General features: G+C 35.7%; 1 protein-coding gene across 4 annotated transcripts in view; it reads left to right on the plus strand.

The window, feature by feature from the left end:
• The window catches only part of SNX29 (sorting nexin 29), a 130706-nt gene that overhangs the window by 106657 nt on the left and 15425 nt on the right, over window positions 1-8624 (plus strand). For 2 of the 4 annotated variants that reach the window (XR_008468167.1, XR_008468166.1), the window contains exon 21: window positions 7478-7605. The exons of the other annotated variants lie outside the window; for them this stretch is intronic. The gene's annotated coding sequence lies outside the window, so the exon portion shown is untranslated. The remainder of the gene's footprint in view (window positions 1-7477; window positions 7606-8624) is intronic. 4 annotated transcript variants of the gene reach the window in all.

The following is an 8624-nucleotide window of genomic DNA, read 5'->3' on the forward strand; positions in this document are numbered from 1 at the left end:
GCTTTATAAAGCTGGTTTTATCCAAACCAATGAAGATGATGTTATGGTTGTAAGTTTTGATTTTACAAGTGATCTATCTGGGATTTGACAAGTTATTTGTTAAATAATCAGGACTTTGATCCTGGCTTTAAAGTATAGGACACTAAAAACTTGAACAGTCATTGGAAAAGCGTGTCGCATCTGTCAGATAGCATTTGTGGCAACTCTGCTACTCCTTTCCGTGTGGTAAAGAACTGTCCTGCATCCTCCTATTTTGTTCGGACCTAAGGTTTGCAAAATTATTTCTTACTTTATTACCACTGGTTAGTCTTTTTAAATGGTCTGAATAAATGCTAAAATCTGTAAACTGAGCTAGGAAGAGAAGATTATCTGTGGGATATGATGGCCTCCATAATGCAAACAATAGCATAGCTTTATTCCATTGTTTGTTTGCAGCAGAATTAAGGAAGCTCTGTTTTAACTTGAGTACATAATTGACCAAATCTCAGTTTATCTTTGAGGATTTTTCCAGCATGCTTATGTCAGTTAAGAGCGTGTGTATGGAAAAACACTCCCTTGAAATACTTGTGGAAGATGCTACCTAACCTAGGAAGAATAATGTATCTGTAGTAGCAAGAAATTTTATTTGCTCTCTTCTCTTTTGATCCCAAGGGGCAGTCTGCAGTACAGAGATGCCATTAAAAGTATTGTACAGAGAAAACCTCCTTAATCGGATTTGTGATCAGAGCAATGATATATCCAAATTTGTGTTCATGTTCCCTGTGTTCCCTCCTCTCCAGCTACACAAAATCATCAACGAGATCTGCTTTACATACAAATGTTGTAATCCTTTACATTTTAGATCAAAACTTAAGCAAAGTGAAAATTTGGATGTTTTGATATTTTAAAAACTATTTTTGAAGTTGTTAATCTTTTTCGCAATTGTTAAAAAGGACTAGAAACTCTGTTGGGTTTTCTTAGTTTTTTATTCCTCTCAGCTGCGTTTCTATAGGTTGTATTTCTTTTTCCAGCAGTTGGTCTTAAGAGAAATTTGCCAGCAGTACCTGATGTAAATAGGTTTTGTTCCGGTGAAAGAATCTGTTTATGTGCACGTGTCTGACTCCTGCCCACCTGTTTTCTCACTCTTGCTCACACTTTCTTGCTCTCACTTGCATTTTCTCAGTCTTTCACTTTTAAGGCATTACTGAGGCAGAAGTGTTTCAGTATTCAGTATAAGTAAAATTGAAAACATTTTCTCCTGCAGATTATGGGTAATAGTGAAAGTATTACAGAAACACATCCTTCTCAACTCACCCTAATGAAACACCTCAGTGTTTTATTGTTCCAGGACTAAGACATCTCAAAGAAAAGGCATTTGTCATTTGTTTGCCTTGGTGTGATGCTCAATAAAACTGATATGTCATACAGCAACTCCATAATACTGTAGGGTTTTATGTATTGTATGTATTGCCTCATTATTGAGTCTTGCCATTAAAAAAAAATCCACTTTCAAATAGTATGACTCTTACACCAATTACCATCTCAGTAAAAACAGTGAGGCTTGCTCTGCAAAGTTAATTGCTACGAATTGTTCAACAGGCCTCACAAATAGGTATTTTTGAGCGTATTTCCATCAAGTAGATTTTTGTCATGCTTCTTTGTATTCAAAGTGACATTTACAGTGCTTATGAGAAGAATATTTTAGTGTATATTGTAATAGAATTGAATGCTCTTCAGTCACTGTTGGAAGCATTTGAGGGCTTGTGATTTTTTTACAGTTGCCTCAGAATAAACTCTTGTTTAATGCTGCCTGAGAAAATAAGAATTTTAAAATAGGCAATACTGATATTTTATGTCTAAAACTGTTGAAACAAATGAGGGAGAGGATATGGTATGGTATTCCTTTTACATGTGTGGAAATGTACAAGAAATGTTCTCCACTGAATGGTTTAAAAGAATGGGGCAAAAAGTTAAAGCAAGTAGATTGACAGTAACAGTCAAAAAGGCGCTTTATGTGTTGCTGTTGGTAGCTAATTGGTATATATTGGTTTCCTTTATAAACACACAACTTACAAAGCTTTGAAACAAGTGGAGATAATGTTGAACAAAGCCATGTTCAATATTACAGCAAACTTTGGTGCTGTACAAATGTGCTCTGCATTTTCTGATGAGTCTATTTCCATCTGTCTTTTGCAAATAGTAAAAAAGGCTCTAAGAGTTAGTGAAAATGCCCAGTTGCCTACCATGAAAATATGAAATCATCAATTTACCTTTTTTTTTTTCATTTAACACCTTTATAACATGCAGAAATAGTTTAATGTCACTTCAAATCCCCTTTATTAGTCTTGATTATGCCTGGTTCCCAGTTTGTACAAGGTAATTGTTTTGCACAACCATTTTTCTTAGTCTAGGCAGCTTGGGTCAAGATGGGATGCTGGCCAGTTTAAATAAGGAACTGGTTGGATCAAGGTACTTTTGAATGTGTTTTTTTGATTGGGCCCTAGGAATTCTGTCATCACTTTCTGTCATTTTCCCTCCCAGTTAAGAACAGGCTTAAGTAATGAAAGATCATTCTGAGAGAAAAGTTGTCGTTCTCAGTAGGATTTCCTACTTCCTTTTTGTCTTGCTCTTTTACTGCTTGCTAATAAACTCATCAAGTCTTTAGCATCAGATGGGTTTTCTAAACTGTGCAGTTGATGTCTGTAATGTGCTTAACTTGTAGCAGTGCAAGAAGAGGTTAAGCTTTTTCTCATAAAAGAACATACAGCAGTTAAAGTTTTGTGTCATTACAGCAGTGATCTTGTTTCCTTGGTAACAAGCAAGTCACATGCATTCCCGTGTTAAAAAGTGAACTCTTTATATATTCAGGCATTTCTGTACTGCAGCAGGTGTTTCTGAAATCGGTAGCAAAGAATGGGCTCTAGAGCTGGTAAAGAAAGTTGCAATTTTGAAGCTGGGCAAAATAGGGAGAATAGGTTCGTAATTCTCTCCTTTATTTTGCAAGTAACTAAAATTAAATGAGAAAAGAGACTTGCAAAAATGTAATTTTAACCTCTGGCACCCCTGTTTTCCTGTCTTTCAGTTCTCTGCTCTTAATTTACATTCACATTTCTGTCATGAGGTAGTAATATAACAACAAATTGTAATGCTGAGTACTCAGAAGTACAGGTTAACTTACAGCAATAAAGTCAAATCTGTAATGTATTTTGGAATTAAAATGGCTGACATTGTAAATTATCTTGAATAAAAAAAAAAAGTTATTTGGAAGACTGATGCATTTGAGTACCAGTTCTTGATATCCAGTAATGAATAGTCACAGATAGGAAAAAATGTTGTGGAATAGGAAAGGAGTTGTTTGTGTTTCACTTCTGCAAGTGACTGTGACTCATAAGACTCTCCACCACCTTCCCTGTGTTTGAAAATTCTTGCTTCTGGGGCATGTATGTTTTTTTGAGAAAGGTTTCTTTCTGCTTCCTGTCGTTGGAAAGTTTAGTCCTTCCTTGAAGGGTCAGGTTGGTTGGATTTTTAGCTCAGTTCTGGTGGCAGCAGTGACAAAGGAGCCCCACTCCTTTGAAGTCCAGTTGTAAAAAAACTCAATTAGCTGTCCGTTTTCTCAGCTGGTGTTTTTACAGCAAACATTAGCCTAGTAACTGAGAATAATGCTGCTTAAGACTATAAATTGTAAAATGTAAGATATTACTACCATCCATTCCCAAATATATCTTACACATATAGGAAGTCAATTTGTAGAGCAAGACATGTATTTAAAATAAATGTGGAGATCACTTGTTATTTTACTAGAAAGAGATAACTACTAAGTTTTTAGACACCCAACCATGGCACTGAAAAAATACATGAATCCCTTTGCAGAGTCTGCAATGCCTGCAGGGTCTGAATGTGACCCTTTTTATTGCCCATCAACAAACCCACATTGTTCCTATCAGTGTATTTACTGCATATTCCCCTAACTGGCAAGTATTTGCTCAGGTGGATTTGGTTAGCTAAATCATAAACTATTTCTAATTATAAAGACACACAAAAAAAGTGCTACTTCTATTTTGTCCGTACCTGAGTCATAAACAATAGATCCAATAATCTTTTAGGCTCCTTATGCCAGTTTTGAATATGGAACAAATTTTTGCATCCTAGCTATGAACAGTGGAATACTAGAAATGCTAATATAATTAAGTGTGCAGAACTTCAAAGTGTACTGTCCTCATTCTTGATAGCATGAAACATTTTACTATGGAATAAGGTATTGAAAAATGAGTTTACCTTTTTTTGCTTTCAGCAACATTGAAAGCCATCTTGAAACCTTTTCTTTGCAATGTGTCATGATTTTCAAAGTGAATAAGAGAATAAAAGTTATTCATAGCTTTACTTGACATTCAAATACAGAATCAATGTATGTTTCTTGTAAGCATTGTGGGTTTGTGCAAATGTGCTCACTTTACCCTCTTTTTACTGTCTGGTAATGGTCTGGTGCAGTGAGCATTCTGAATTCAGTTGTTACACCGTGTATAGAGCAAAGTAAATGCCTGGCAAAAAGAGATTCCTCTACTTTGTAAGTCTGACCAGCTTGGTGGTCATTCAGTGAACCTCTTCTCTGGGTACTGGGACAAAACTTTATCTTTCTTCTTTTAATCCTCAGGTCTATAAGCTCCCATTCTCTGCTTTCCATACCCTGAATATATTTTTGTGAAGTGCCTTTTTTCTTCACCTAGCAAATAATTTAACTTCCTTTTAATGAAGAAATGACGGGGTTTTAAGTTGATAATTTTATAAGGATGATCCTTGTTTTTTCTGACTGTGGGCCTTGTACAGCCAGGCCAAATGATATTTACCAATTGCAGCTATCATGGCTTGAGTCACATTTAGTTTTAACTCTAGTTTTAACTCTCTTCCAATGGTGTTAAACATATCCTGAATATACAAGCTGAGCTGAGAGTTAATAAGATTATAGCATCACCAATAACAGGCAATTAAAAGCTAAGCTATTGTTCTGAATTTTATTCAGACTGAAGTTCTTTTTATTTAATATTTGTCCACTTCCAATGAAGAAGATACTTTTGTATTTAATTAAAAATTTCCAGAATGCTGCCATGCATATTTTAGGTTTCTGAGGAATCTTTCAGCATAATTCAGGATGTCTAGGTGTGAAATTCCGCCCGCCCCCCCCCCCCCCTTTTTATTTTGTACCAGAAACTTGGAAAATGCATTTCCTCAGTAAGAAGCATTTTCCTTGTACAGTTCTAAAACTCTGTTGTCTCTGTTTATTGGCATCAATGTACTGTAACTAGCTATATAAAATTACGAAATGGGGGGGGCATATGTGGATCCTCAAAAAATTAAATCTAGATGGCAATTTTAATACTATTTAAAATACAGACATTTGTAATATCACCTGTATCAGGCTACTGTGCTCATTCTCTAGGCCTAATGTATGAATTCTATGCAGAACTATAGGAAATTGAAACACTTGCCTACGTAAGCTAATGAGCAGCTCTTCCAGATGCAATGTTGTGGTTGATTCTGACCATATTTGTATCTCTGATTCATTGCGGCATTCTGTTAGTCTTTTAGTTGTGTGTGCTGCTCAGCCTGTGCGCGTTGCATAGCTCAGCCAGGCTTGCCCAGAGCCTCAAAGTCTGCCTGTCAGCTCAATTTACCAGTCTCTCTCTGTGAAATTAAGTCTGACTGAGAGCTTGAGATAGGTGTATTCTGAGTTCAGCAGGCTCTGCAGTGGGTTAATGTGTTATTTGTATTGTGTTTGTCTCCAGATGGAACTGCCATAGTGTTATACTTAAAACTTGGATAAAACAAATGCATGTTTTGGTTCTCATACAAAACGATAATCAAGAGTTGCAAAGTATAACCGTGAAAATACTAAAATACAAAACAATATACAAAAGACTGCTTTCCATTAACCTCCTGCTCTGCATCTGATTACTAACAGTTATAAAGTAATGACATTCGAAATTTTTACATTTGGAAGAGATTGACATCCCTACAGGACCGATAAAAACTTTTCTTGTAAGCATATAGAATGTATTTCTACTTGAATAGCTAAGAAATCTTACAGGGCATTTCTTTTCTACCTTCCCTTCAAATAAAAGTTATTATCAAAGTTTCAGATTTTTTTTGTGTTCATTAACAAGTATATATGGTTTGTAAAGGAAGCTGTGTCTAATACTCTTGTTTGCAATTGCCTAATTATTTCTTTTTACAATGTAAAACAGTTTGTGCCATGATTACTGGAGTAGGGTTCTTTTAAAAAAGTTGCTCCAATAATACGCCTAATTTAATGAAGAAGGGTTTTATTTTCTATGCATTTTCCTGAATTCTCTAGTAAACCGGACTAGACATGTCTTGGATGCTTTATTTCCTAGTTATCCTCTCTGTCCCTAGCAATTTGCCCCATTATTCTGCTGGAACTCACTTTGTCAGAGGAGGAGAGCACAGAGGAGTTTGCAACTCAAGCAATCAATAGTTGAGAATTTGCTAAAACATTGGGGTTGTAAGCAAGTGCAGATGCCTCAATGTTTTTGCTGTCCGTACTGTATGATGGTGTCTACCTGCCAACATCTGGGAGCTCTCATGCTTTAAGCTACCAAAGCTGTATCCTTCTGTTCCTTTTCAATCAAGGTCCTAAACACTAATATAACTTTTTTAAAATGGGCACAGAATTTTCAATATAAAAGTTCCACAAACATATAGAATATTATGTTACATCCTCATACATTTTTTTTTTATGTAGCATCCAAGTCATCAAAGAGCACCAGACTGGCCAAAAAAAAATATCAAAGTGAATATTTTTATTTGATATGAAGATAATTTTTTGTTGGTATAAGTACCTCCTCGTTAGTAAAATCTGATATCAGACTTCACGACAATTACAAATCTAAAGCATTGACATCCACTTAATTATCCTTGTTTGCCATGACAGTAATATTGTCAAAGAATACAAGTTAAACAAGACCACCTTTGCCCAAATCTACATGAATTCCCTGTAATGAAATTGTGGCTTTGAAAGCTTACTTTCTGGCCTACTAAATCCTGCAGAACAGTTTGTAATATTTATTCTACAGCTGCACGTATACTAGCTATCTGTAATTGCTTGTTAAGTTTCTCTTTATGGAGATTATTTTAAGAAAATTGCCAGCTTTAGATATTCATAGTTGAATATCAGCATATGTAGCTGAAGATTGCATAACAGCTAGTTCAGGAGGTGTATTTTGGGGAACTTACAGGTAGGGGAAGGGGACCATCTGCAGGTCTCTTACAGAAAATAAGTGTACCACCATAAAGTGTTTTGGAAACTAATCCTATAAACATGTTGTTTTGTAAGAAGCCATCTGGTCAGTCAGAGCAATCTGTGTGCAAGTGCAGATGGATATGAGAGCTCTGGGATCCATAACCCTTAGTTACCATTCATGATCTTCAAAACAATGCCTTAGAGAAGACCCCTTTTGATGATATATTATTCCATTGTGTACAGCGATAGCGTGAATGCTCCAAAGTCTGGTCTCTTTTTTGGAATGGCAGAGTACTGGAAAACCCCATGACATTTCCAGGAAGAGAAATTTTCAAAGTTACATTCTCCAGACAGCTGAAAGCAGATTTCAGGTAGGTAGCATAAGCAAGTTCTCATAGCCCAAATCACTTTTAGTGATTTTCTTCTTTTTTTTTTTTTTTTAAATTAGAATTTGAAAGGTACAACCGAAGAGGGAAGTATTTAATTAAATATATGTTCACAGAATGAATAGAAACTGATTAATAGAACTGAAAAAAAACAAACCAAATAATCTCTTATTTTATAATATTATTTTATAATAATATATTTATTATTGGAAGTTGCATACCGTGCAACTGTGGCACTTCAGGAGGCTTTTAAAGCCTAACAAAGGGTGAGGTTATTTCTATTCCTGACTTTCTTTGATGTGTTGAAAGGAACTTAGGGGCTTCTGACTTACTTTAACCAGTCTGCATGGCAAAGTATATCACTTAAAAGTACACTTGCCTGGCCTGAGTGACATGACCTGAAGAAAATTCCATCTGGAGGTCCATGAGAAGTTCAAATCTCTACTTAGAAAAATATTATGTAGAATCATAAAGCTGATATACACGGTTTATAACAGATAACTCCAGTGGCTTCAATTCAGAGTGTATGTTCAAGAGAAAGTCTTTGATTTGCTATTTTCAGCTTGAATTCTGTTAAAAGGGAAGCTTGATTAAGATATTTGCCAACAACGCAGACCATCTAAAAAATCATTTTTATTCCAAGACTTTCTAAAATGGAAGAAATCACAGACTAGTAAGTTTGTATTTGATATACAAAGGCAGCACGCTCCAGTAAGAGCATGATTTAGTGGATTTATTGTTTAGGAGCCAGGGTCTGAGTAACATGACCTAACAAGTTAGCCATGTCTCCTTTTGGTCAGGGCAGTAGACCTGTGTTCTCTCTTCAGTTCCCAAACACCCATTGTCTTATCACCAAATTGTCTGATACTCTGTGAAATTGAAAACAGTGTTTTTTCAAGATATCTGATGTAGAAAAACAACGAACGATTCCTGTAAGTCACTGCACGCTCTCATTTCCTACTGATGGGAGTCACAGTGGGGCACAGCAAGCATCAGTCAAGCGC

This window comes from Rissa tridactyla, chromosome 8 (genome assembly GCF_028500815.1).
Source record: "Rissa tridactyla isolate bRisTri1 chromosome 8, bRisTri1.patW.cur.20221130, whole genome shotgun sequence".
In the NCBI taxonomy this organism is placed as follows: domain Eukaryota; kingdom Metazoa; phylum Chordata; class Aves; order Charadriiformes; family Laridae; genus Rissa; species Rissa tridactyla.